This window comes from Musca autumnalis, unplaced genomic scaffold, assembly GCF_047663935.1.
Source record: "Musca autumnalis isolate F117 unplaced genomic scaffold, ASM4766393v1 scaffold_3, whole genome shotgun sequence".
Classification (NCBI taxonomy): domain Eukaryota; kingdom Metazoa; phylum Arthropoda; class Insecta; order Diptera; family Muscidae; genus Musca; species Musca autumnalis.
Window position 1 is genome coordinate 104995986 of NW_027411866.1, and position 26688 is coordinate 105022673.

The following is a 26688-nucleotide window of genomic DNA, read 5'->3' on the forward strand; positions in this document are numbered from 1 at the left end:
TAAAGGTTTCTTTAGGTTTTCACGATTTTGCTTGAAAATCGCAAGTCCTATCGAAGAGAGATTAAAATATTGTAGATGTGAAAATTCTCTACAAGTTTGACCTTTATGATATTTTTGATATTTGTATATCTCAAACATGGTAATACCTACAAAAATAGAAGTCCAAATTTGGACAATGCACTGACTGTATTGCTACCTTATAAAACAATGTCATACATGGTGCGCCTAAACTAACTTTAAGTGAAAACCGGTTACACCTGGAAAGTTTTTGCGGATTCTGAAACAGCAATGTTTATAGGTGAGAAAAATCCAAAAACAAGAATAAATCTCTGGAGGGATTTTTAAATAAATCGCGGTCAAAGTTCTCATTTTTAGGTTTATTTTATGTCTTCGCGATGTTGCTTGAAATGACGTACATTTTCTTTATAAATGTTTGCTAATTATGTATGTATACTATGTTTTCGCAGGTTTATCTGTAAGAACCACATGCCTTCATCATATTCACCTACCCTAGAGAACTTCTCATTCATTTTCATTATTTATTGTCATGAATTGGTTCCCCTTGATTACTTCATGAGCCTATTCAGCCTCATTACGATTTAGAATTAATAATCAGTCCAGCCTACTTAGTGTTTACTACATGCTGTCTTCACTACCTACTTTAGCTGACTTCAATACATTGCTACTACGAATTCTAGTTCATTAAACTATTTCTCCGGCAGTTCCTAAAGAAAACCACAAGATAGTTATATATGTAAGAAGAAATAAAACATTATTTATATGTAAATCATTGAAAAGCAAGTACTGCAACTTCATAATTTTTTCCTTCCTTTCTTATTTTCAACGTCTGCAAAGCATTAAAAAAATGATTGATGTTATGAAATAACAATAATGCTGTTAAGAAATATTCGTATTTGTTTTAAGCGTATAGATGAAAAAAGAACTTTGAAAAATTCCACTGAGGTTTAGGCCCATCTCTTCTACTGTACAGTTAGCGGAATTTCTGGGGTATTAAATTTCTGAGCTTACTTGTGTGAATTGAAACATTCATCTATGGACAGAACGTCGAGAGGTATTGTGTGCACCATTTTTGCGAAAAATGCTGAACTTTTATGGGGGAGGTACCTAGACGAATAATCCGATATGGCCATAAGTTTAGACAAAACATTAAGATTACCAAATTTTCGACCGAATCGGTAGTTCCGTTCCATGCTAAATCGACTCCAAATTGTTTGAAACGGATTTCGTCTAAACATACTTGGGGTCCAAAAAACGATGAGATACATTTTGGTAGTATGAAAGCATATGGGAAAAAACAAATTTCTTTTGCAATTCCATTTGAAAAAAAATAAAATTTTTTTGCGAGCACATTTTCAATTTTCAATTTTTTTCACAAAATTGGCCGATGCGCTCAAAAGTTATAGCGGTTTTTTTATCATATAAAGAAAAAATATTTATAAATTTCTTATTTGTTTTTATGAGAAAATGTATGCATACATCGCAAACAGCATTCCATATCAATTCGTAGATGTTTAAATATTTTCTAAATTTATTTTTATTTTCGAGAAAAATCAACAAATAATAAAAAAATTCTTAAAGTAAATCCAAATTATCCTGCCCCCAGTCTATAAAACCTCTAAAAAATAAATTAAAAATATCTACAGAATCTAGACAATGCATAGAAAAATATTAAACCAAATTTATAGAGATTGTGTATATAAATTGCATATTATAGCAAAAACAATTAAGAAAAACTTTTTGTTTGAATATTGTCAAGATATATTTTTTGGTTGATGTGAAAAATTAGAATATAATATTTGGGAGTTCTCCAACTATTTCGCTAAAATCCCATGCTAAAACTTCATCAAGAAATATGGTTTACAATCACGAAGGCTTAGTTGCTTACAGTGATAACTTACAAGGATAGTAAATTTACAGTAATATTGAAATTACAATCATTCAAAAAATATCAAAATTAAAATGGCTGTCATTCCCGAATTAGTTAAAATCAGTTAATGCGCATCCGGATTTGGATACAACGAATCAATCTCTTTCAATATCTATGCATATTTCGATGATTCACTCAGCGGCCAAAGTGTGCCGTCAGTTGCATCACACAATGCAAAAAACCTTAAAGTGGGTAAAAGTCGCGCAATGTGCATTAGGGTTATGACTTTTTGACATTTTTTCTCAAAAATGATTTCCTGTAGCAGGGATGAATGAACTTTTGCCTAAAAATCACTACGCTATCGTTTATTCCATTGAAATATAAAAAAAGTTCACGCACAAATCGATTTTAAAAACAAGTAAGAAAAGTCTATAGTCGGACGGAGCCGACCATGGGATACCCTATACCACTATCCCTTGACAATCGCTCTCCACGGAACTTCTTTTCAATGATTGTGAAAATTTAATTATCAAATATCAGAGATGTAATGTATAATACTTATGACCAAACCAAAAAGTTATCAAGCATGAGAAAGACATTTTTGTAGCAGGAAAGGAAAATTTAGTTCACACAAACAAAAATGTAATGAAACCTACATATGTAGTATTACTACTTCCATTGTTTAACCGCTACGTTATTGAAATTTTTACCAATTTCACGCAAAAGTTTCAGTCCACTAAACCTGCTAAAGCTGGGTACACACTGTCAAACCGTCCAGCAACCACAAAACATTTTGCGGTTGCACGATGAATGACAAAAATGAACGGCCACACTAGCAAGCAACGACAAAGCTGTCATTCAAAAGTGACAATGTGTACCCAGCTTAAGTATTATCTGATCTTCACGTTGGTTTGTATTCTTCTTCTTCATCATAAACTCAAACTTTGTTTAAAATTTTGCGGGTTATTATTTTGACCTACAGAGCCGCTACAAAATTGGTTAAAATTTTGTTTTTGGTCCATTTCATCCCCTGAACATTTCACGATCATCACCAAAAACTAATCATTTCTATTCTGGCCCGAACCCAACCTCCTTAAAAAATTCGTTACAATCGGTCCATAATTGCGGCCTTAAGCTTGTTTACAATTTTTAATGGACGGACACACATCGATAAATCGGTTTATCGCGTCGAGATATGAATTTTGGCACACCAAATAAGGGGTCTAGACGAATATTTCGTGGTGTTACATAAACTTTTGGAGAGACAATAAGTTGCATGGGATAAAAATGTGGTTCTCTACACAGAACCCATTATATATTAGGCAGTAGGCCTGTTATCTAGCAAACACCTTATTGCAATTTGCATCAGAGGAAAGGTCAGTAGTTTTTTTCCATATGTAGGCTACTTTGCGAAACATATATGTCCTCAAGAATTAAAATATCGACTAAAAATAAAATTTTTATATTTTTCATACAAAAGTAATGGTCCATTTCACCCGCTAAAGAATATCAGATCATCATTCAAAATTGTAGGCATCTTTTTCGACCTATACTCTTACCCGGTGCAAAATTTCGTGACTATTGATGTATAATTGCGACTTCTAGCGAATTTATTATTACACTACAAACAAATAACGGAATATATTCGTCTGTAACTCTGTTATCTGATCATGCACACCAACATAATTGGCATCAATTGAAAGGTCAAGCGTTCCACTTTCAAGTATATCTCACTTGTCCGGAATGTCACTTCCAGGAATTAAGATATAAGCTGTATATTAAAAATTTTCAAAATTTTCACACAAAAGTTTTGGTCCATTTAACCCTCTAAATATTATCCGATCGTCATTTCAAATTGCAAGCTTCTCCTTTGTGATATACTCTTACCTTATTTAAAATTACGCGTTGATCGGACTATTATTGAGACCTACAGAGCCGCTAGAAAATTGGATAAATATTATGTTTTTGGTCCATCTCACCCGCTAAATATTTCACGATCATCACCAGTAAGAATAGGGATCTATTCTGATCTGAACCAGACCTTCATACAAAATTTCGTGGCGATCGGTCCATAATTGCGGCCTGGAGCGTGTTTACAATTTATAATGGACAGACGGACGGACGGACGGAAGGACGGACGGACACACATCTCAAAATCGCTTTATCTCGTCAAGATATGAAGATTGGTATACCACATTGGGGGTCTCCGACGAATATTTCGCGGTGTTACATGAATTTTTACCAAAACAAACTTATAATACCCTTTTCCACATTGTGGTATAGGGTATAAAAACACTGTAAAAATATAAGTTTTTGAAAAAATGTATGAAATGAAAAAAAAAATTTTTTAAAAATTATTTTTTGTTGCACGAATGAATAAATATAAGCCTACTAATAACTATAATAATGTTTCTTTCATTCAAATATTGAAAAAGGTCATGCACAAACCACTTTGAAAAATTTTAAATTTTTTGTTTTTTGTTAAAAAATTATATCATTAAATAAAAGAGTTTACGACATTTTTACGATTCTCAGAATTGAAGAAAATTAGTGAGAAGTAAATGTTATGTCAGTTTAATTATCTCATGTGACTCTAAAGTTTATTTTCAATTGTATATCTGATTACAGTGACTTCAAAAAATTTTCCATAATTTTGATAAATTCAAATTTTAAAATCATTTTGTGCGTGTGGTTTTTTCACCGAACCACCTTATAATTATGATTTTATGTAATCTTATGGCAAACTCATCACGCTATGATACAGGGATATGAGGTTGTAAAAAAGTCATAACCCTAATGTGCATACGATTTTGATGCGCATCCGATTTCAGTAGCACGTCAGTATACACCTATTTCAAATAGATTATTCAAGAATCGCGGATGTGCCTCCATATTCTATTTATGGCCTAAACCCATATTACTCGCGTATCTCTGTAGTTTATGACACATATTTTCGCAAATATTATAATCGAGTATATATGGAATCCTATATATGTAAACATTTTATAGTCCGGTCAAAATAGACATTGAAATAGCAAAAATTCCCACAGAGCTGAATTTTGGTGTAGAGCTAGGGTTTTCCATTAGAAGCAACGTCCTAAAAGTCCCCATCGATCCCATGTGTGCAAAAAAAATTATTCGGGGTCAAAGGTCAAATTTTAAGGGTTTTTTAGGTTTTCGGATTTATTTTTTGAAAACGGTTGATCTAATCAAAAAGTGACTAAATTAAATATTGTAGACAGGAAAATGATCTACAAGTATGACTTTTATAATTTTTTCCTAGGAGGAACCATTCTTGAGATATAGCTGTTCTAAAAACACATGATTTTTATGCACTTATAAGGGAAATATGCACATATTCAGACGAACCGGCTAAAATAAGCGAAGTAATCGGGTCTGTCCCCCCAAAAAATATATATTTTCTTGAAGAGCGAAATTATAGCTATCTTCTAAAAAATAATCCAACAAAATCGGAGCGTGTTTAGTAGAGTTATTCAATGTTAGAGTCATTTTATGCGAAAATAGCCCATTTAACCCACATGTATAATCGAAAGCCCAACGGGAACGACCCTAACGAAAACTCTCCGATTTTTTTCAAGTTTTATCCGAAGGTAGGGTTTGTTGCGCTGATTACGGAAATGTATAATTTTCAACGGTTGCGGATCCGGTTCGCCGGTTATTCGACCCGAAAGGCCAAATTTAAAAACCGGGTTAGACCCGGTTCTACCGAACCGATTACTGCAAAGTGGATATCGTTTGAAAGCTTACTGAAGTATCTAACACATAGTGTCGTTACTTAAACCGGTTCGCCTCATAATGTACTTACGCGGCTAATTCTTTATTTGACCTTTAGATCGCGATATCTCGAAAATGGTAAGTCTTTTTTAGGAATCATAAAGACCACTCTTGTAGACAATTATTGAATCTACAACTTTTATATTAGCCGGCTTTTGCTAAGTCTTACCGTTTTTGAGAAAAATTAAAAAAACTGAATAATGCCTCCAAAAATGACCTTTAACCCCGAATAACTTTTTTTGCACACATGGGATCGATGGGGACTTTTAGGACGTTGCTTCTAATGGCTAACCCTAGCTATCCACCAAAATTCAGCTTTGTGGGAATTTTTGCTATTTCCCCCTTATACGAATGTCTATTTTGACCGGACTATTAAAGAAAATCGCGGCTTAGTACGCGGATTGGTCAAAATATATTTTTGTCGATTTGTTTTAGATCCGTCGCGTAAAAAAAAACTAAATTCACGCGTGTTTCAAGGGTAATTGAGTGATACTTGTAAACGCAAAAATATGGTTTTTTTAATTCACTCATCAAATTTTGGCCTTTAGACTGCAATTAATACGGAGCTGTACGGAGCACACTCATGAGATAACCCTACCCGACAAAAATCTGCCTAGTATGAAAAAACGAAAGAAAAGAAAAACAACCACCTCTAAAATTGATGAACTCCGCAAACGTTTTAAGGACCTTGGTCTGCGAATCTTCACCAGGAATGTTCGCTCTTTTTATAGAGAAGGTGCAGTTTACACATTGGCAGTATACTTAAAAAGTATAAGGCCCACATTACTGCCATACAGGAAATACGATGGAATGGGAAAAGCGTCACAACAACACCTAAAGGTGACGCACTGTATTATAGCTCCCATGACACAAAGCCTGAGTGTGGTTGCGGATTTGTAGATGTCGGAGGTTATAACATGTGGTCCCCTGCTTCACACCAGTGAATGAAAGACTTGCTACAATACGGATAAAGGCAAACTTCTTCAATATTAGCTTTAGCTGCGCTCATGCCCCACCCGAAGACAAGGACGAACAGACCATAGATACATATATGCTACGAGCGCTTAGAAGAAACATAGGACCGTTGTCTGCCAATAACGTTAAAATTATTCTAGGCGATTTTAATGCCAAAATTAGAAAGGAGAATATCTTTGGCCCAATAGTCGGGAGATTCAGTCTCTATAGTGAAACATCTAACAATGGAATGAGGCTGATAGACTTCGCAGCGGCAAAAAACATGGTAGTTAGCATTACCAGATTTAAATATGAGGACACCTGGCTGTCGCCAGATCAAAGAACAAGAAATAAAGTTGATCACGCTGTAATAGATGGAAGACATTTATCGAACGCTTTGGATATATGATCGTTTCGAGGTGCAAACATAGACTCGGACCACTACCCTGTTGCAGCAAAGGTACGTACCAGATTAAACGTAGCAAACAAAGTGCGAACAGACACAACACGGAAATTGGACATCGGTAAGCTGCAATCACAACAGCATATTCCACTCAACTGGCCCAATTGCTTAATCAAAGCACTCCTCGTCCCGATAATATATCAGGACAATGGCTAAACATTGTCCACTCCATGCAAACAGCCGCAAAATCAGTACTTGAATGCCAGAGGCCTCCACCAAGGAATCCATGCTACCGAAGAAAACAAATGCGGCATATAGGGCGAATTACAATCAGTAGCAACGAGTAGCGCACGAGAGAGGTATCGGAATAAAAAGGAGAGAGGAGAAACGTCTTTTCCGCAGGAAAAAGAGAAAGGTGGAAAAGCGGGAGTGTGAAAACATCGAGATGTACAGGAGCCAGAATGAAGTCCGAAAATTCTACCAAAGAGTGAAACTGATGGCTTGGATACAGGCAACTCCTCCTGTAGAGACCAGTAAGGTAATTTGGTAATTGATACAGATAGTGTGCTTAGGATATGGAAAGAACATTTTTCAAACCTGTTGGTATCCAATAGCAGCGAAGACGACAAAGATACCACAGATCCAATCCCAGAAAATGGTATTGAATGTATACCGCCCAGCCAAGATAAAGAGAAGACAGCAATAAACCGGCTGAAGAATAATAAGGCAGCAGGAGGTGATGGCTTACAAGTCGAGCTGTTCAAAAACTGAGGCGACACGCTGATAAGGTGTATTAGTCAGCTAGTTAGCACCATCTGGCAGGAAGAACGTGTTCCCCCTCCACAAGAAAGGAGATAAGACTGTATGGTCTAACTATAGGGGTATAAGTCTACTCCCGATTGCCTACAAGATCGTGTCAGGGATATTGTGCGAACGACTAAAGCCTAATTGGGCCATACCAATGCGGCTTTAGACCTAGCAAGTCCACCATTGACCAGATATTTACCATGCAACAAATCCTGGAGAAGACCCAAGAAATGAAGATCGACACCTACCACCTTTTTGTCGATTATAAAGCAGCCTTCGACAGTCCACTACGTTCAAAGGTATTCCAAGCCATGTCTGAATTTGGTATCCCCGCAAAGCTCATTCGGCTTTGTAAAATGACTTTAACTGACACGAGATCCTCAGTTAAAATAGGAAAGAAACTTCCGAAGGGTTTTGTACCAAAAGAGGTTTCAGGCAAGGAGACAGGATTTCGTGTGATCTCCTCAACATCCTGCTGGAAAAGATTACACGAGAGGCAAACGTTAAAAGAAATGGCACAATCTACACCAATAGTCACATAGTACCAATAGTACTTGCTTATGCTGACGATATAGACATCATGGCACGATCAGTAAAAAAGTAACTGATACCTTTGAAGGTCGAAGGAGAATCTGCTAAAGTGGGTCTGGCGGTAAACGGCGGGAAGACCAAGTTGATGGTGTCGACGCGCAATGCGTCCATTGAGCTCGGACCAACAGTGGAAGTAGGTTCCTATAATTTTGAGGTAGTAAAGACTTCCTCTACCTCTGCACCGCCATAAACACAACAAACAAAATCAGTTGTGAAATAAAAAGAAGAATTGCATTGGCCAACAGATGCTACTTTGGCTTAAGTAAGCAGTTTAAAAACAACGCCACATCCCGTCAAACAAAAATAACGCTTTCCAAAACACTGATACTACCCGTGCTGATGTATGGTTCCGAAGCTTGGGTACTTGCGCAAGCGGACAAGGCAGTGCTTGGTGTGTTTGAGACGAAAATTCTTTGAAAGATCTACGGACCAATTTGCGTTTACGGTGAACATCGACGTCCAGCAAATGAACCACGAGCTGTATCTGTTATACAACGACATCAGTATAGATTAACGTATTTAGATGCAACGATTGCGTTGGTTAGGCCATATCATAAGAATGGACGATGATGAACTCACTAAAAATGCGTATAAACACATCGGCTTATGGAACAAATGTTCTGTAATGGGCCAGCTAAGTAAGTATTTAATTTCATCTCAGTTATTATTTAATTTAATCTCGAAACATATACAAACATGCTGATGAAGTTGTGGAAAGTAATGAAGATGGTGTTAAATGTATTTTGCCTAGCTATAAGGAGGTCAAAAAAACAGTGAAACTTCTGAAGAAGGTTAACAGTGAAACTTCTGAAGACCGGAGTCAACTATCTGGAAAGATGTATACATCAGCAGGTTCTTCTTGATTGTAACTGAAGTATTCTACACCCGTTCAAAATAACTGAACCATTCAGTGTTCCAACTGCTTACAATAAAAATATAGAGAATGAGCTCTGAGTTAGATGGAGTTAATGGTAGCACTATTAACAATAAAGACTCTGCAAAAACGTAAATCATTCTCTAAACCTCCTTCAAGGATATGTAAATAAGTTTCTCAGGACGCTGGATTCATGTACACATTTTAGAAAAAAAAAACTCTTTTTGTACAGAATTTCACGAGCAGATCTTCTGTTTCACAAATCCCAAGAAATGTCTTCCATATAAAGACATTTACCTCATTGCATTGCATTATTTATATCTATCAACACATAACAATTTATCAACGAATACTTAGAATTATCTTCACATTTGATTTCAATGAACCTTAAGTGGCAAAAACTAAGCTTGTTCTTGCCAATTGTATAACAAATTAATGACATCACTGATCATGGCCAGTCTAAATATGGCCATTGAAGTACATGGCAAATGTTTACCAAACATGAACACGAGCCACGACGCATTTAATAAAAGAACAAAAAATGAAGGAAATCAAATAACAAATAAGAACGAAAGAGAATAGAGTCAGACATATTGTCAAAGAAGACATCAGAAAATACGCCCTCCTTTGGTGGAATACAAGACTAACAATGTATTGCAATTGTGAGCATGGAATATCAAATTAACAGATCAATAACGTGTAGCTACATACACAACATGCACAACATAAAGAGCAATGTCTTCGAGAGTGGGCCAAGGAGTGGGCCGTTTTATTAAAGATATCAAACAGAAGAAATCTCTAGACTTTTAAGTTTGGCTTGGAGTAAAACTGGAAAAACTTGTGCCAACTTCTTTTTGCACAATAGAATAGTGGAGAATTGCGCGCAAATAGAAAGATAAATTACGCGCCAAAATCAAACTCTGCTCATACGTTCTAAAAGGACGAAAACTAAGTCATCGACAAGAGCAACAAATAACTATGTTGCTCTATGTTCCACGTCTATTTTAGGAATACTTAACAAATGCGCGCTAAAATTGTATAGACTGTGGATCTATCCTGTATTTATGATACAAACGAAGCTAGTTTTGATGTTGGCAACTTTCATGTTTTTCGCGTTCTTAGTTGTGGAAAATTGTAAACATAAGAAAGAAGTTGTGATTGGTTAGATAACATAGTTATGAGGGTGTTATGATCAGGCAATTTTGGAACTAAAGGACGTTTTTCTCAAAAAAATATATCCTTTTGCATTATTTCTTTTTGCCTACTATTGACTAAAATAACTTTTTAATTTTTATGATATATAAAATAAATTCATATCTAATATAAAATTATATATATATTATAATACGATGTTAAAATTAATAACGGTTATGTCATTTTGGTTATGTTGTGTGCCCCTGTATCTTATTTTCATTTAAATATCTGCTTACAGTGACTTCAAAAAATTGTCAAAAGTTCTGAAAAATAAAAACTTTAAAAGCTTTATGTGCAGAAACTTTTTTATCGAATCGCTTTATAATTAAGATTTTATGTAATCTTAGGTAAAAACTCATCAAAATATCATACAGAGATACGAGGTTGTAAAAAAGTCATAACCCTAGTCTTTATAGAGAAGAACTCTGCAGGCATTAACTAATTCAAGAAAACTGAATAATTTCAAGAAAAACTTATGGTATCTTTTTTTTCTTATATTTACAATAACTTATGGTCTTCCTAAATGGGTCTTCCTCTATAAGAAAACTTTGTGGTGTTCCTTAAAAGAAATGTCCTATAGTCCTCTTTTATAAGAAGGCTCTAACATTTTATCCTTCGGGACGGCCCTATGCTCTCTCCAAGAAGACTTTGTGGTCTGAAACAAGTGCCAGTCAACTTCTTGTAAATTAAAACTTTTTTTACTATAAGGAAACTTTGGAATTTTTTGTAGGCTTCTTCTACAAAAAGACCCTCACGGTGTGCCTTAACCAAATTTAAATGGAAGGTGCTTACACCTGGGAAGTTTTTGCAGATTCTGAAACTACAATGTTCATAGATGAGAAATATCAAGAAACAAAAAAATCGCCGGAGGGATTTACAAATAAATCGCGATTTAAGTTCACATTTTTAGGGGTTCTTTAGGTTTTCACAATTTTGCTCGGAAACCGCGAGTCCTATGTAAATGGGCTTAAAAAAATGTTGTAGCTGTGAAAATTCTCAACAAGATTGGCTTTTACGATATTTTCGTAGGTTTTACCGTTTTTGAGATATAGAAGTTCAAATTGAGACAATGCACTGACTTTATCGCCTCCTTATAAAACAATATCATGCTCAGTGCGCCCTTACTAACTTTTGATGAAAACCGCTTACACATGGCAAGATTTCACGGATTCTAAAACAGCTATGTTCATAGATAAGAAAAATAAAATAAACATTTTTTTTAAATAAATCGCGATTCAAATTGACAGTTTTACGGTTTTTTTAGGTTTTCACGATTTTGCTTGGAAACCGCAAGTCGTATCGAAATGAGTCTAAAGAAAATGTTTAAGCTGTGAAAATTCTCTACAAGACTGACATTTAGGTTTTTTCGTCGGTTTTAAAATTTTTGAGATATGGAGGTTCAGTACAAATTGTTAGGTTTTTGTTTTAAGTCTTCAAGATTTTGCTTGGAAACCGCAAGCCATATCAAAATGGGACTAATGAAAATGTTGAAGCTGTGAAATTTCTCTACAATTTTTATTATTTTCTAGGTTGTACCATTGTCAAGATATATAAGTTTAATTTGGGAAATTGCAATAATGACATTTTTTTATAAGGAGGCGATACAGTCAGTGTATTGTCTCAATTTGAACTTCTATATCTCAAAAACGGTAAAACCTACGAAAATATCATAAAGGTCAATCTTGTGGAGAATTTTCACAGCTACAACATTTTTTTTAGGCCCTTTAACATAGGACTCGCAGTTTCCAAGCAAAATCGTGAAGACCTAAACAACCTCTAAAAATGTAAACTTAAAGCGCGATTTATTTGAAAATCCCTCCGGAGATTTTTTTTGTTTCTTGATATTTCTCATCTATAAGCATTGTAGTTTCAGAATCTGCAAAAACTTCCCAGGTGTAAGCACCTTCCATTTAAAATTAGATAAGGCGCCCTCTGATCTTCGTCTATAAGAAAACCCTTTTGTTTTCATCTATAAGAAGACCCCTTGGTCTTCGTCTATAGGAAAATCCTGTGTTCTTCTTCTATAAGAACACACTTTGGCCTTCGTCTATAAGGAGACCCTTTGGTCTTCGTACCCTTTGGTATTTTTCTATAAGAAGACCCGTTGGTCTTCTTCCATAAAAAGACCAGTAGGTCTTCTTCCATAAGAAGACCCATTGTTCTTATCCTATAAGAAAACACTTTGGTATTCTTTCATAAGAGTGGTCTTCTTCTATAACCCGTTGACCGTCTATAAGAAGACCATTTGGTGTTCGTCTATAACAATACTCTTTCAACTTCGTATTCTCTTTTAAGAAAAAGGTCTTCGTCTATAAAAATACCCTGTGATCTTTTTATACCCTCTGCATTTATGATAACGAGGGTATTCATATCACTTTCATACGCGCAAAATGTGCCTCATCGGAATAATGGTCTAAGTATGTTTGGACCAAATCCGTTTCAGACAATTTGGAGTCGATTTAGCCAAGTCCGTCTGTCTGATGCGGACGTTAACTCTCGAACGGATTAACCGATTTGGTCCAAAATTTGGCTTTCGTAATATTTTGTTCAAACTTAGTTTAAGTTCCAAGATGGGCCATATCGGCCCACTCCCTTGGGTAATTTCCCCACAAAAGTTCAAGTTTTCGCAAAAATTATGCGCCAGATAACTTTCGAAGGGACTAACCGATATGGTCCATACTTTGCACATCGTAATATTTCTACCAGACATACATAAAGTCCGAATATGGACTATATCAATTCACTCCCACACAACATTTCGTAAAAGTGCAGTTTAAAACCTCCTCTCGAATCCTTTTGAGTTTTGTTGTAGCAACTTGTATTCGCTGTCCTCATTACCAGGACGCAAGTTTTTTTCAGGGCAAGTCGATACTTTCTGAGAAATCCCCCCATGTGTTGGGGGCGGACGATAACGAGAAAATGGGCCGAAAACAGTAAAAAATCCCTATGGCTGGTGCGCACGACATCTCCCGAATTGAATACTGCGTTGGTCCACCCTTTGCATATCGTAATATTTCTTCGAATATTAGATGAAATTCGAAGATGGTGCTTATCGGTCCACTTCTTCCGATACCTCTCCCACAAAAGTTCGAAAATATCCGCTAAAATGTTAAGCGCAATATTTGAAAAACGGAGCTACCAATTTGGTCCAAACTTTGGATCTCGAAATATTTTGTCCAAACCTAGATTATGTTCAAAAGTAGGCCCTATCGACCCATTCCTTAGGGTACCATCTACACAAATGACCAACATTTTTTTTTTTATTTTTGCCTTATTAAGGCGAAGGTCATTTATAGTGATATTTAATTAATTCTCTTTCGAGTTGAGCTGTTAGACCTAAGAGATAGATTGAAAAATTAGGAGTCTACCGAAGTCCTACGCATCCAACCATTACGCTACGTTTCAAGCATATGCGAACATTTTTGTTTAAGTGCCCTTAAGAGTCTGTGCGAGAATCCTTGGATAAATTTTTACCGAAGGTACGTACTCCTAGTAGCCCTGTTAACAGCGATATGATGTTTTTCATGGGCAAGTCCATGTTTCCTGATATAATGGTCCTATCGAGAGGAATGATTCCCAAAATATGATACACTTCCGAAATAGACCTGCTGTCTTTTTCTATAAAAGGCCCTGCCGCCTTCTTCTAAAAGAAGTCTATGTGGTTTTCTACTTCTATAAGAAAACCATGGTCTTTTCTTTAAGAATACCCTGTGATCTATTTTTATAAGAAGCCCCTGTGGCGTTTTTTCTGTAAGAAGATCCTTTTCCCCTCTACTATTAGAAGACTTTGGGGTATTTTTCTATAAGAAGACTTCTGGTCTTCTTCCATAGGAAGACCATGTAATATTCTGTTATAAGAATACTGTGTGGTCTCTTCTATATGATCAATAATAAAATTTGAGACCATCTATTGCAGGGGTTGATTCAACTGAAATTATGATTTGAATGATCAAAATTCATCAAGGAACTTAATAAACTTAATAAGCTGCATAGGAAAAGGTACGATTATGGAGTCTCTTCCGATCACCATATTCGCCAACTTATAAAACTGTACGTTTCTCACACTTCCACCCATATTTCAGATTCTTCCAATAAACACTTTTACAATACGACTGCCCTTTTTAGCCCTTCTCATAGCAAAAAAGCAAAATACAGCATCTTCTTCTTGAAGCTTGAAATTATGCTGTGGAGTTCAAGAACACCATGTTGCTGCTTTTCTCTCTGGTGTTTTTGCAAAACTTTTGTACTTTGGCCCATGATCCATGCACAAGTTCTGTTTACCCGTTCCCCTCCTTCATTTATTGTCTCTTCACCTGATATTCCCGCCAAGCCCCAATTTAAAGCTTATATTAAGGTTGGGATTGTTGTTTTTCTTGTATTCCTTTTCAATGTTTATTTCGTTTGGTTTCTTGGTTTGTACATTAAGAGCATAACAACAACAAACAAATGAAAACATAAAATTCCAAGATTTTTTTAATAATCTTAGAGTATATATAACACGTCTGCATTTGTAGACAATCTCAGTTGTCTATATCTTTAGTGCCGTGCAGCAGGGACGTACGCAGGATTTCATTTCGGGGGGGGCCCAACTTGACCAAAAATCATGAAAAATTCAAATGTTGTGTAGCGTTACGTAAAGCTATTTTAAGTGGTTATGACCACTTATAAGTATCAGAAAAGCCATTTTCATGCATTTTTTATAAGAAATCTATTAAACCTTGATTTACCTTCTAATTTATTTATTTTTTTTTTTTTTTTGAAAAATATATACAGCACTGTTTTTACTAAAGCAGTTTGCCCTACCCACTGTAGTTTAAAAAAGAATAAATCGATCAGCATATATTTTTTGTGGGATCATTACGAACCTAAATGGGTGCCACCGTGGTGCAATGGTATGCACACCCTCCTTGCACGCAGAAGGTTGTAGGTTCGATTCTCCGGCCAACCAACCTGAGTATTTCAGCCATGTAAAACTTCTCTACAAGTGGTGTCTTCAGACACGCCGTTCGGACTCGGCGATAAACAGTAGGTCCCATATCATTGAGCTAATATGATATGAGAGAAGTCGCCCCTGTCCCTTCTGGGATGTTTGTGGAACAATTATTATATTACGAATCTAATAATCTTGTCCATTATCGAAACGGAATTAATTAAAATTAATTTTTAAAAATTTTGAATTTTGTGTATAATTTTTTTAGTGTATATAATCTCGTAACCTTAAAGTCTGAGGCTACAATTATACTTCGGTGATAAAATGGAAAAAAATCAAATGACGCACAAAAATTAATTTGTCTTCATTATTTTCTCATACTGTTAGCAGCAAATTTGTCTAAAATAGAATAACAAAATTTTGGCGATGTCAGTAAAACAAATTTCTAATTGGCTTTCAAGATGTAGTCCACGAAGCACCGGACCTTCATACATTTTATCCAATAGACACTTCTTCATATACTTCCATTCCCACAATACTGAACTCGTTTTTTTGTTGTTACACAATGAGTTTTAAGCCTCGAGAGCTCTATATAGTTCGAATATGACATAAACTTGGAGTGTATTCATTATGGAATTCGAATTTGATAGTGGAATGATATGACATGAAGAAGTAATTCAGATTGCATTGGAAGTTTCACTCAAAAACAGCATACAAACAAAAATTTTTTAAATATTTTCTTACAAAACTTGTTAATGATGTACATTTTCTGTTCAGAAACTTAAGAAAATATAAGTTTTAATTTGAAATTTGCAAACATACAAACATTTTTTATGAGAAAAAAATATAATAACTAGTTACAGTAGCTTAACAAATTTTGTTCGACCAAACCATTTCGGGGGGGCCCGGGCCCCCTGTGCCCCCCCCCCCTGCGTACGTCCCTGCCGTGCAGGGTTGTCAGATTTTATTCTATATTAATCGCAAAATCAAGTGTCGGAAATCGCCAAAAATCGCCAAACAGAATATTCTTCAGTTTATGTTAAAATTTATACTGCATTTAGCTTTTTCTATTATACGAGGGGCACTAGAAAACCTTCCGGCCAACGCAACACGCGGTGGTGAAAGTTTGACAGTTTTAGCCTAAGCGTACTCAGGACAGTTTGACATACGACCATGTGTTGGGTTGTTTACAGTGGCTTGATTGAGACAGCTCCAAAACATGGTTTTTGAACGCTTTTACAGCATCTTCTGGCGACGAAAATCGTTGACCTCGCCTTTTTTTCATGATGTGCTGGAATCAAATGAAGTCATTGGATCCCCAGTTAGGGCTGTACGGAGCATACCCATCAATTCCACATTTTGTCCGATCAAACATGCGCTGCTTTGAATCGATGAATCATGAATCAGATGCAGAATCATGATGCAGAACGAATTGTCTTCTCTTGTTCGTTTTTTCGAATTTCTCAGGAGATATTAGGCATGCAAATTGTAGTGTAACACTCAGACTTAACCGTACTACATTTATCAAGCCGTATAGTCGCCACACGGTAAGTTTTGCCGAAGAAACAGGCTACCATTTGCTTCGAAGGCCTTCTTCCATGAACAACATTTGTTGCATTTGGCTCGCTTTCGAAGATCCAAACGGTCGATTCCTGTTTTGTAAAGAGTGGATGTGGTCATAAGTTTTCAATATATAACATATTTAAAAAAGTGGACGTGGTCCGGTATTTTGGCTCCAAATATGTACCTAGGGTGCACACAACAGCACTGCCTCCCAAAATATATGCTAAAACCGATATAATCATAAGTTTGGTTTATACATATAGCGTTTAAGAGAAAAGCGTGGGGAAGGTACCCCACCTTCTCCGAAATTCATAAAATATACATAACAACGGCAAACATTGAGCTTTTGCTGCATATTTGATGGAAAATTAAAGTGAAAATCGAAAAAAAGTAAAATTTTCTTTCCATAAAAACCTCAGTTGTGTTATGACGGTATTTGATTTTTATTCATATAGTCCGGTCAAAATAGAGATTGAAATAGCAAAAATTCCCACAGAGCTGAATTTTGGTGGAGAGCTAGGGCTTGCCATTAGAAGCAATGTCCTAAAAGTCCCCATCGATCCCATGTGTGCAAAAAAAAATATTCGGGTCAAAGGTCAAATTTTAAGGGTTTTAAGGTTTTCGGATTAATTTTTTGAAAACGGTTGATCTAATCAAAAAGTGACTAAAGTAAATATTGTAGATAGAAAAATTATCCACAAGTTTGACTTTTATAATTTTTTTCCTAGAAGGAACCATTCTTGAGATATAGCTGTTATAAAAAACACATGCTTTTTATGCACTTATAAGGGAAATATGCATATATTCAGACGAACCGGCTAAAATAAGAGAAGTAATTGGGACTGTCCCCCAAAAAATATATATTTTCTTGAAGAACGAAATTATAGCTATCTTCTAAAAAAAAAAATTCCAACAAAATCGGAGTGTGTTTAGTAGAGTTATTCAATGTTAGAGTCATTTTATGCAAAAATAGCCCATTTAACCCACATGTATAATCGAAAGCCCATCGGGAACGACCCCAACGAAAACTCTCCGATTTTTTTCAAGTTTTGTCCGAAGGTAGGGTTTGTTGCGCTGATTACGGAAATGTATAATTTTCAACGGTTGCGGATCCGGTTCGCCGGTTATTCGACCCGAAAGGCCAAATTTAAAAACCGGGTTAGACCCGGTTCTACTGAACCGATTACTGCAAAGTGGATATCGTTTGAAAGCTTACTGAAGTATCTAACACATAGTGTCGTTACTTTAACCGGTTCGCCTCATAATGTACTTACGCGGCTAATTCTTTATTTGACCTTTAGATCGCGATATCTCGAAAATGGTAAGTTTTTTTAATAATCATAAAGAACACTCTTGTAGACAATTATTGAATCTACAACTTTTACTTTAGCCGGCTTTTGCTAAGTCTTACTGTTTTTAAAAAAAATAAAAAAAAACCGAATAATGCCTCCAAAAATGACCTTTGACCCCGAATAACTTGTTTTTCACACATGGGATCGATGGGGACTTTTAGGACGTTGCTTCTAATGGCCAACCCTAGCTCTCCACCAAAATTCAGCTTTGTGGGAATTTTTGCTATTTCCTCCTTATACGCATGTCTATTTTGACCGGACTAATATGGTGTCTTTTTAAATATGGCAAAGGGAAGTCCCACGCCCGTTTGAAATTCAAGAAATCATGCGTCCAGTTTTCACCGGGGGCCACCCCTGTACATTCCCTGAAATTTTCAGAAAAATCGGTTCAGTAGTTTTGTGGATGTAACATATTTTAAAAAGTGGGCGTGGTCAAGACTTTGGGCCCTAAAAACACAGCCCCCTTCCGAAATTCAACAAAATTTGTGGCCTATTTTAACCGGGGGCCATCCCCGTACATTCTATGACAAAAGTTTTTGTAGAAAAGATTAAAACTGAAAAAAGTGGGCGTAGTCAAATTTTCTTTGAAAAAATTCCAAGTTTGGATATGAGGAACATTTCAAATAAAAGAATTATCCATTTCGGTTCAGCCGTTCTCAGATAAATCCATCACCAACGAACGGCATAGAAATAGGGTATAGGGGAAGTACACCGACCCTTCGGAAATTCAACAAAATATGTAGCCTATTTTCACCGCGGTCAATCTTTGTACATTCCCTGACAATTTCAGGAAAATCAGTTCAGCAGTTTTTGTAGAAAAGATTGAAAATTAAATTTGAGAATTGAAAAAAGTGGGCGTGGTTAAATTTTCTTTGCATAAAAAGTTGGGTGCATAAGTTGGGTTATGACGAACATATCAAAAAAAATAATTATCCAATTCGGTCCAGCCGTTCTCAACTGATGCCATTACCAACGAATTACATTTGATTTTTATTTATATATAGCATTTTTAAAGAAATAGGGTATAGGGGAAGTACCCCGCCACCCTCGAAATTCAGCAAAATTTGTAGCCCATTTTTACCGCGGTCCATCCCTGTACAACTTCAGAAAAATCGGTTCAGTGGTTTTTGTAGAAAAGATAAAAATTGAAAATTGAAAAAAGTGGGCGTAAAGGTGGACGTGATCAAATTTTCTTTGCATAAAAACCTAAGTCGGGTTATGGTGAACATTTCACAAAAAAATTATCCAAATCGGTTCTGCCGTTCTCCACTGATGCTATTACTAACGAATGACATTTGGTTTTTAGTTGGTGGAAGAAATGCCCAAGGACGCTTCTATTTCACGGTATATAGCATGGCGATCTTGCATTATCCGTTCCCGCACGCCTTAATTTTTTTCTGGCACAACTGCCGATTTTAGGCGACCCTCACGACCTTCGCTTTTTTGCGAGTGTCGGCCACGATTGAATTCATGAAACCAGTTTTTCAAAGTGATATATCGACGCCATTATCCACGTCGAAAGTTGTGGGAAAATGTTCACAAGTAAATTCATTTTTTTTCAAAGTGAGTTTTTCAAGTCACTGTAAAGAACCCAAAACATGGTCGTATATTAAACTGTCCGGATTACGCTTAGGCTAAAAACTGAACCCAAAACATGGTCGTATATTAAACTGTCCGGATTACGCTTAGGCTAAAAACTGTCTAACGACGTCTGGCAACACTGCGTGTTGGAGTCGATCTATGCATGTCCGTCCGTCGGTCTGCTGTAACCACTTAAGCATCCAGACAAATTGAGATAGTAAATAAAAATTTTACAACTGTTCTGTACACCGACAAAGTAAAAAATAAAATCGACAAAATCATTGAAAATGCATTACCTTCGGCGAGAAATCGCCATATCTGACAACCCTGGTGTCTTGCCTTGCTTCCCAGTTAGCTGTTTCTATGCTTAAGCAATATCATAAAACTATCGTACGAAAACAACATCAACAACAAAGGTGTAAAAAACGAAACTGGTTTTTAAAACTTGCAAGCTTTAAACGCATTTGACATTGTAGGTTTTTATGCTTGACAGTAAGGAGCAGTTTGATATCCCCAAGGAAAGGTTCTTGTAGTCACGGGAGTAGCACACGAGGGGGTTGCTTGTGTGTAGTTTTTATCTTCCACTTTATTTTCGTTTTATTTTCATTTTATAAAAAATAACAGCATCATCCCAGCCGTCCATCATCCAGCTAGTTGTCTACCTGGAACGAGCCAAACACACGTGCTATTCTCTTCTTACCAAATTTGTATTCGTCTTTAAGTCTGAGGTCGTGGGTTTTGTCATATCTGCAAAAAGTAGATGAAATTTATATATCTTAAATTATGTTTAGGTTGGGAGTGTTTTTGTTCATTTCAGTGGTTATTGAGAAACATCTGTTTTTTGGCACTAATGAGCACTTACATATGTATAAGGATTTTCGAAATAAGCTATGACGAAGGTACGCATATTTAGTTACAACGCACATAAATACAATAAAGGAGAAAAAAAGGTGGGATATTTGTTGTTTCTATAGAATACTACCTCGAGTCTTAAGAATTTCTTTCTACTCTAGAGTTAATCCTGCGGCCTTTAATCCAGAGTAAATTATTTTTAAAGTCCCGAGAAAATATGTTTTATATGATTCTTGTGAAACATTCGAAAACCACAATTCTTCAAAAGATTGTGGATGATATGCAAAGATCCTGAACAAGGAAGGAACCTGAACATTCAATCATTGCAAATCAATCCGAAGCATGCTCGCGTCACTTCAGGTAACTAAATTTCAAGCAGAAAATATTAAATTTTGAAGTTTTGATTTCGGTGTTTTTATACCCTATACCACAATGTGGAAAAGGGTATTATAAGTTTGTTTTGGTAAAAATTCATGTAACACCGCGAAATATTCGTCGGAGACCCCCAATCTTCATATCTCGACGAGATAAAGCGATTTTGAGATGTGTGTCTGTCCGTCCGTCTGTCCATTATAAATTGTAAACACACGTGACCGATCGTCACGAAATTTTTTATGGAGGTCGGGTTCAGATCAGAATAGATCCCTATTCTTATTGGTGGTGATCGAGAAATATTAAGCGGGTGAAATGAACCAAAAACAAAATTTTTATCCGATTTTGTAGTCCGATCGTCTCGAAATTTTAAATAATGTAAGATTATATGACAAAGAAGAAGCTTGCAATTTGAGATGGTGATCGGATGATGTTTAGAGGGTTAAATGGACTACAACTTTTGTGTGAAAATTGTGAAAAATTGTAATATACCGGTAATATCTTTATTCCTGGACCAAACATTCCGCCCACATAAATGATATTTGGAAGGACAACTTCTGCCCTTTCAATTAATGCCAATTATGTTGATTTTTGTGGCCAGATAACAGAGCTACAGCCTAATATATCGAGTGTTTTGCTTGTAATGTAATCAAAAGCATACTAGAGGTCGCAATTCTAGATCAATAGTCATGAAATTTTGCACGAGGTGGGGGTTTAGGTCGAAGAAGATGCCTACAATTTTTGATGACGACCTGATATTATTTAGCGGGTGCAATGGACCATTACTTTTGTATGTTAAATAAAAACATTTTATTTTTGGTCCATACTTGAATCCCTGGAGGCCATATACCGGCAAAGTCGCCTATATATGAAAAATTAACCACCGATCTTTCCTCTGATGAAAATTGCAATAATATATGTGCTTGGTAACGGACCTACTACTTAAGATATAACGAATTTTGTGAAGAGAACCACATCTTGCTACAAATTTTCTCTATCATGGCAGACAAATTCCCAGTTCTTACAAATTGCGTGGAACCCTATCATATTACCTGTCCAATTGTTCAAAACAGTAGGCCCCATACTATTGCTGTAATATGAATCGTGGTGCACGCCCTGTCCATTCTGTGATGTTTGTGGAACAATTATTTTATTGTTATTTTAACTTAATGTCATAAGGTTGCAGGCTCCAAAAATTTATTTCTTACAATGATCTTATTTGTCCAAAAGAAACTTTGATTTGCTGAAAGCTAACTCGCAGGGTAGTGGTATAGGGTTTCGTATGGTCGGCCCTGTCCTGTAGCCTTTGCTTACTTGTTTTTTTTTTTTTGAATTTTTGTTGTAATTAGATATTGATTTTAAATTAGACTAAAACTATTAATAAGTTATTACGAAAAGTGTATACCAGGGTTTCGGAGTCGGAGTCGGAGTCGGAGTCTACGAGTCGGAGTCGAGCAATTTTGCTGGAGTCGGAGTCTGAGTCGAAAAAAATAACTCGACTCCGACTCCGGGCAAAATTTTTTCTCGTTATAGAAATATAACTTTAAATTTGGAACAATAACTTTTTTTAAATCATTATTTATTTTAAAAGAAATCTATAAGAAACTATATATGAGGAAAAGTCAAAATTTTTTAGTTTCCATGAAGCCAAGGTTTGCACTATTATAATACGCGAACTATTGTAGTTCACCAGTAACTATGACTATTGCTGGATTAATTTAGATGTTTTTGTACAAATCACAAAAATTTAGCAAAAAAAATTTAATTTACGTGGTAGTTACGACCGCGTAAAGGAAAAAATAGGTAAAAACACGTCGAAGCTAAACAGGTTTTTTACATTGCTATTCGATTTCTGATTAAACCATTCAAATGACGGACATCTGTCCAAAGTAAAAGTAGGAGAATACAAAATGAAGATTACACTTCTAATGTATCACTTTCAAAAATTTCCACTGCATCCACCTTTTATGGATGCTGACATTTTGAAGCCGGATTTCAGCTGTTTTTTGTATTTTTTATGTAACTGGGACGCGCATTCGGATATTTCGAAAAACCAATTATAGGATTAAAGAACTCGCGATTTCGCATAATCTGATATGTATATTGAGTATGTAGCCCACACAGCAGCAAAGTAATCTGCTGCCAAAGGCCAAAAATTAGTGCGATATTTTTTCTAAAAAACTTATTTTTTGGGTACAGTATTTACAATATCGTTTTGAGTGTGCTGGTACCCCGCGATATTTTAGTTTTTCGACGATCCGGATCATATGAATCACAGATCGTAAAAATCCATCTACTAGAACGGCGGAAATGAATACTGCAAAAATTGAAAAATTTGCGAAAAATGTTTTTCAAAATATCGCTGACTAATTCTCGTTTTATGTGGATCGTTTCCATTTCAATGAAGAAAGTAAATCATCACTCGCGTTTGTGCGAAAACAGCGGTTTGAAAAATTTAGTGGCATGGGAGCTGTATCCGATTTATCCAAAAAATACTGTGTGATGCTACATCCACGGTTCTTGCTGGATTTTATTGAAATATGTTTAGATCGATGTATTTTTTCACGGTTGATAGTGAAATCGGATGCGCATAAAAAGTGTATGCGCTTTGTGCAAATTATAAGCGTTATACCACACTACGCTGCAGGCGATGCTACATCTTAGCCGCCAAAGTAAATCCTGGCAAATGTGTATAAATTAAAAGAGAAGAATTCGCCGTATTGATAAACCGCATGCGCATCAAGTGATTTTGAGGATTTCGCGATTTACACGCATTTACACGCATTTCAAAAAGAACATTACCCGATACAGTTTTATTTGAAGATTATATACCATTCAAAGGAAACCAACATTTAGTTGAACGTTACCTATATCTTCCGTTAGATGTTAGCGCATACTCGAGAAGTGATTAGAATAAAATTTAAAACTTTTTCACTAAAGTTATGGGACCTCAGTAAACATATAGTATATAGGAAGCCATAAATAAACACTGTTTCTCAATATAATGAATAGCGTTTTTATAAGATTTTTTCTTATAATCAGAATTGAAACCGCCATAACTTTTGCGCGCAACAACCAAAATTAGTATCTCGAACAGATTTAAGAATGGGATTTTTCCCAATCTATGTACCAAAAATCTTTTATGTAGCATAAAAAAAATAAAATTTTTTTTATGGAAAACTAAAAAATGTTGTCTTTTCTTCATATATGAAAATTATATACTATACTAAGTTAAAGGAAAATTTACAGGATATTTATTATCCTTTGAAGTGTAGTCTATTCATCCCTATTTTGTTGATCCGATTGATTCGTTACATTTTTGCAAATATGAGAAGTCATCCTTATCTTCTACTAAAGACATTGTGGTCTCTATAAGAAACCTTACTGAGAACCCCAAAGGATCCCATAGCTGAAATTTCTGAGATATGACATAATGAATTTTTGATTGACCCCCCATCAATCATTGACAAAATAGTTTTATATCTCTGTTTGGAGATATTGTTTCATCGTTTTTAGATGACATGTTTTCAGTCCTTCTAGCTCAGTTCTTCCATGTCCTTTTTGTTCTTGAACTCGAAAAGTAAAACAAAATTAAATTTTCTACAAAAATGTTCCACCGAAAATAATATGTAGGTTTCCCATATCCAAGAAATCGACATTGTGATGTTTTCATTGTCTTTTATCAGTTTTACCCGTTACTTTCTCAAAAAAAAACGTATATTTATGTATTTCGGGAAATTCGGAGAAACAGTATTGATATGTTCGAATGTATTGGAACGAACGCCCTTTCTAAGGAATATGTAAGGAAAAACTAACACATTATAGTACGTTTATATATAATCGAATTTAACAAACCCACTAGGTGTCAATTGCAAATTCCATTGCTTATATTTCAAATAAATCCTCATAAAAACGGTTAACCCTGCAAAAGGCTATAATACAAACATGGTCTTAGCCTATATAGGCCAAAATATAGGAACAAGTTAAAAATTTGTGCACATCTTATTAATTTTTAGTGGTATGGGAATTCACTCTCGGAGTCGACCCGGAGTCGGAGCCGGAGTCGGAGCCGGAGTCGGAGCCGGAGTCGTGAAAAAAACTCGCCTGGCCTCGCGAGCCAAAAATACCTCGACTCCGAAACCCTGGTGTAACATCATTATAACAAATAAAATTAAATAATGCATTACTGAACTTCAATGCATTTGCTGCGGAAACTTTTTTGCGATAGAGAAAAAATGACACCGTATTTCATAGTAGTTTTTCATGCTCTACACGGCTATCCGGTGGTATTTTCGATATTTGCAAAAATTAAAAAAAAAATATATCCCTAATGTACACTTTCATACGTGCATAGAAATAATGGTTTTAGACCCCAAGTATGTTTGAGCGAAATGTGTTTCAGACAGTTTGGAGTCGTTTTAGCCATGTCCCCCCGCATGTCCTTCCGTCTGGCTGGCTGGTGCGCACAATTTGGCATTCGTAATATTTTGTCCAAACTTAGTTTAAGTTCGTAGACGGACCATATCTTCTGGTACCTCCCCCACAACAGTTCAAAATTTTTCGCTACAACGCACGATAACTCTCAAAGGGAGTAACCAAATTGGTAATAACTTTGGACATCGTAATATTTCTGCGAGACATAGATCAATATGGACTATATCAGTCGACATCCCACACAAAATTTCGGAAAAGTGCAGTTTAAGAACTTCTCTCGAATAATTTTTGTTGTGGCAACTTGTATTCACTGCCCCCATTATGACGGTGCAAGTTTTTTTTCAGGGGCAAGTCCATACTTCATGAGAAAATGGCCTGAAAGCTGTAAGAACCCGCCATGGCACCATATGTTGTGGATGGACCGCGTGGTATATCTTGAAAGGATAAACCGATTCGAACCAAAATTTAGCAATCGTAACATCTTGGCCAATGTTAAATCAAGTTCTAAGATGGGCCTTATCGGTCCACTCCTTTGGGTACCTCCCCCACAATAGTTAAAAGCTTTTCGCTAAAATGTTGCGCACTATAACTCTCGAAAGTAGTAACCGTTTTGGTCCATACTTTGGACATCGTAATATTTCTACGAGAAATAGATCAGGTAAGAATATGGACTATACATATAAACTTCTTCGGATACCTCCCACACCAAATCTCGGAAAAGTGCAGGTTATGACCTCCTCTCGAATCGTTTTGATATTTCTTGCAACAGGTTGCACTCAAGGTACTATGGTACAAGTTTTTTAAGTGCCAAGTCCATACTTCTTGAGAAAATTACCCCAAAACTGTAAAAACACCTACGGCCAGCATGTGTAGTGGCTGGTGCGCACTACAACTCCCGAACCGAATACTGCGTTGGTCCACACTTTGCATATCGTAATATTTCTTGGAATATTAGATGAAATTCGAAGATGATGCTTATAGGTCCATTCCTGCCCGTACCTCCCCCACAAAACTTCGAAAATATTCGCTAAAATGGTAAACGCAATATCTCATAAACGGAGCAACCGATTTGATCAATTTTGGATGAAATTCGAAGAT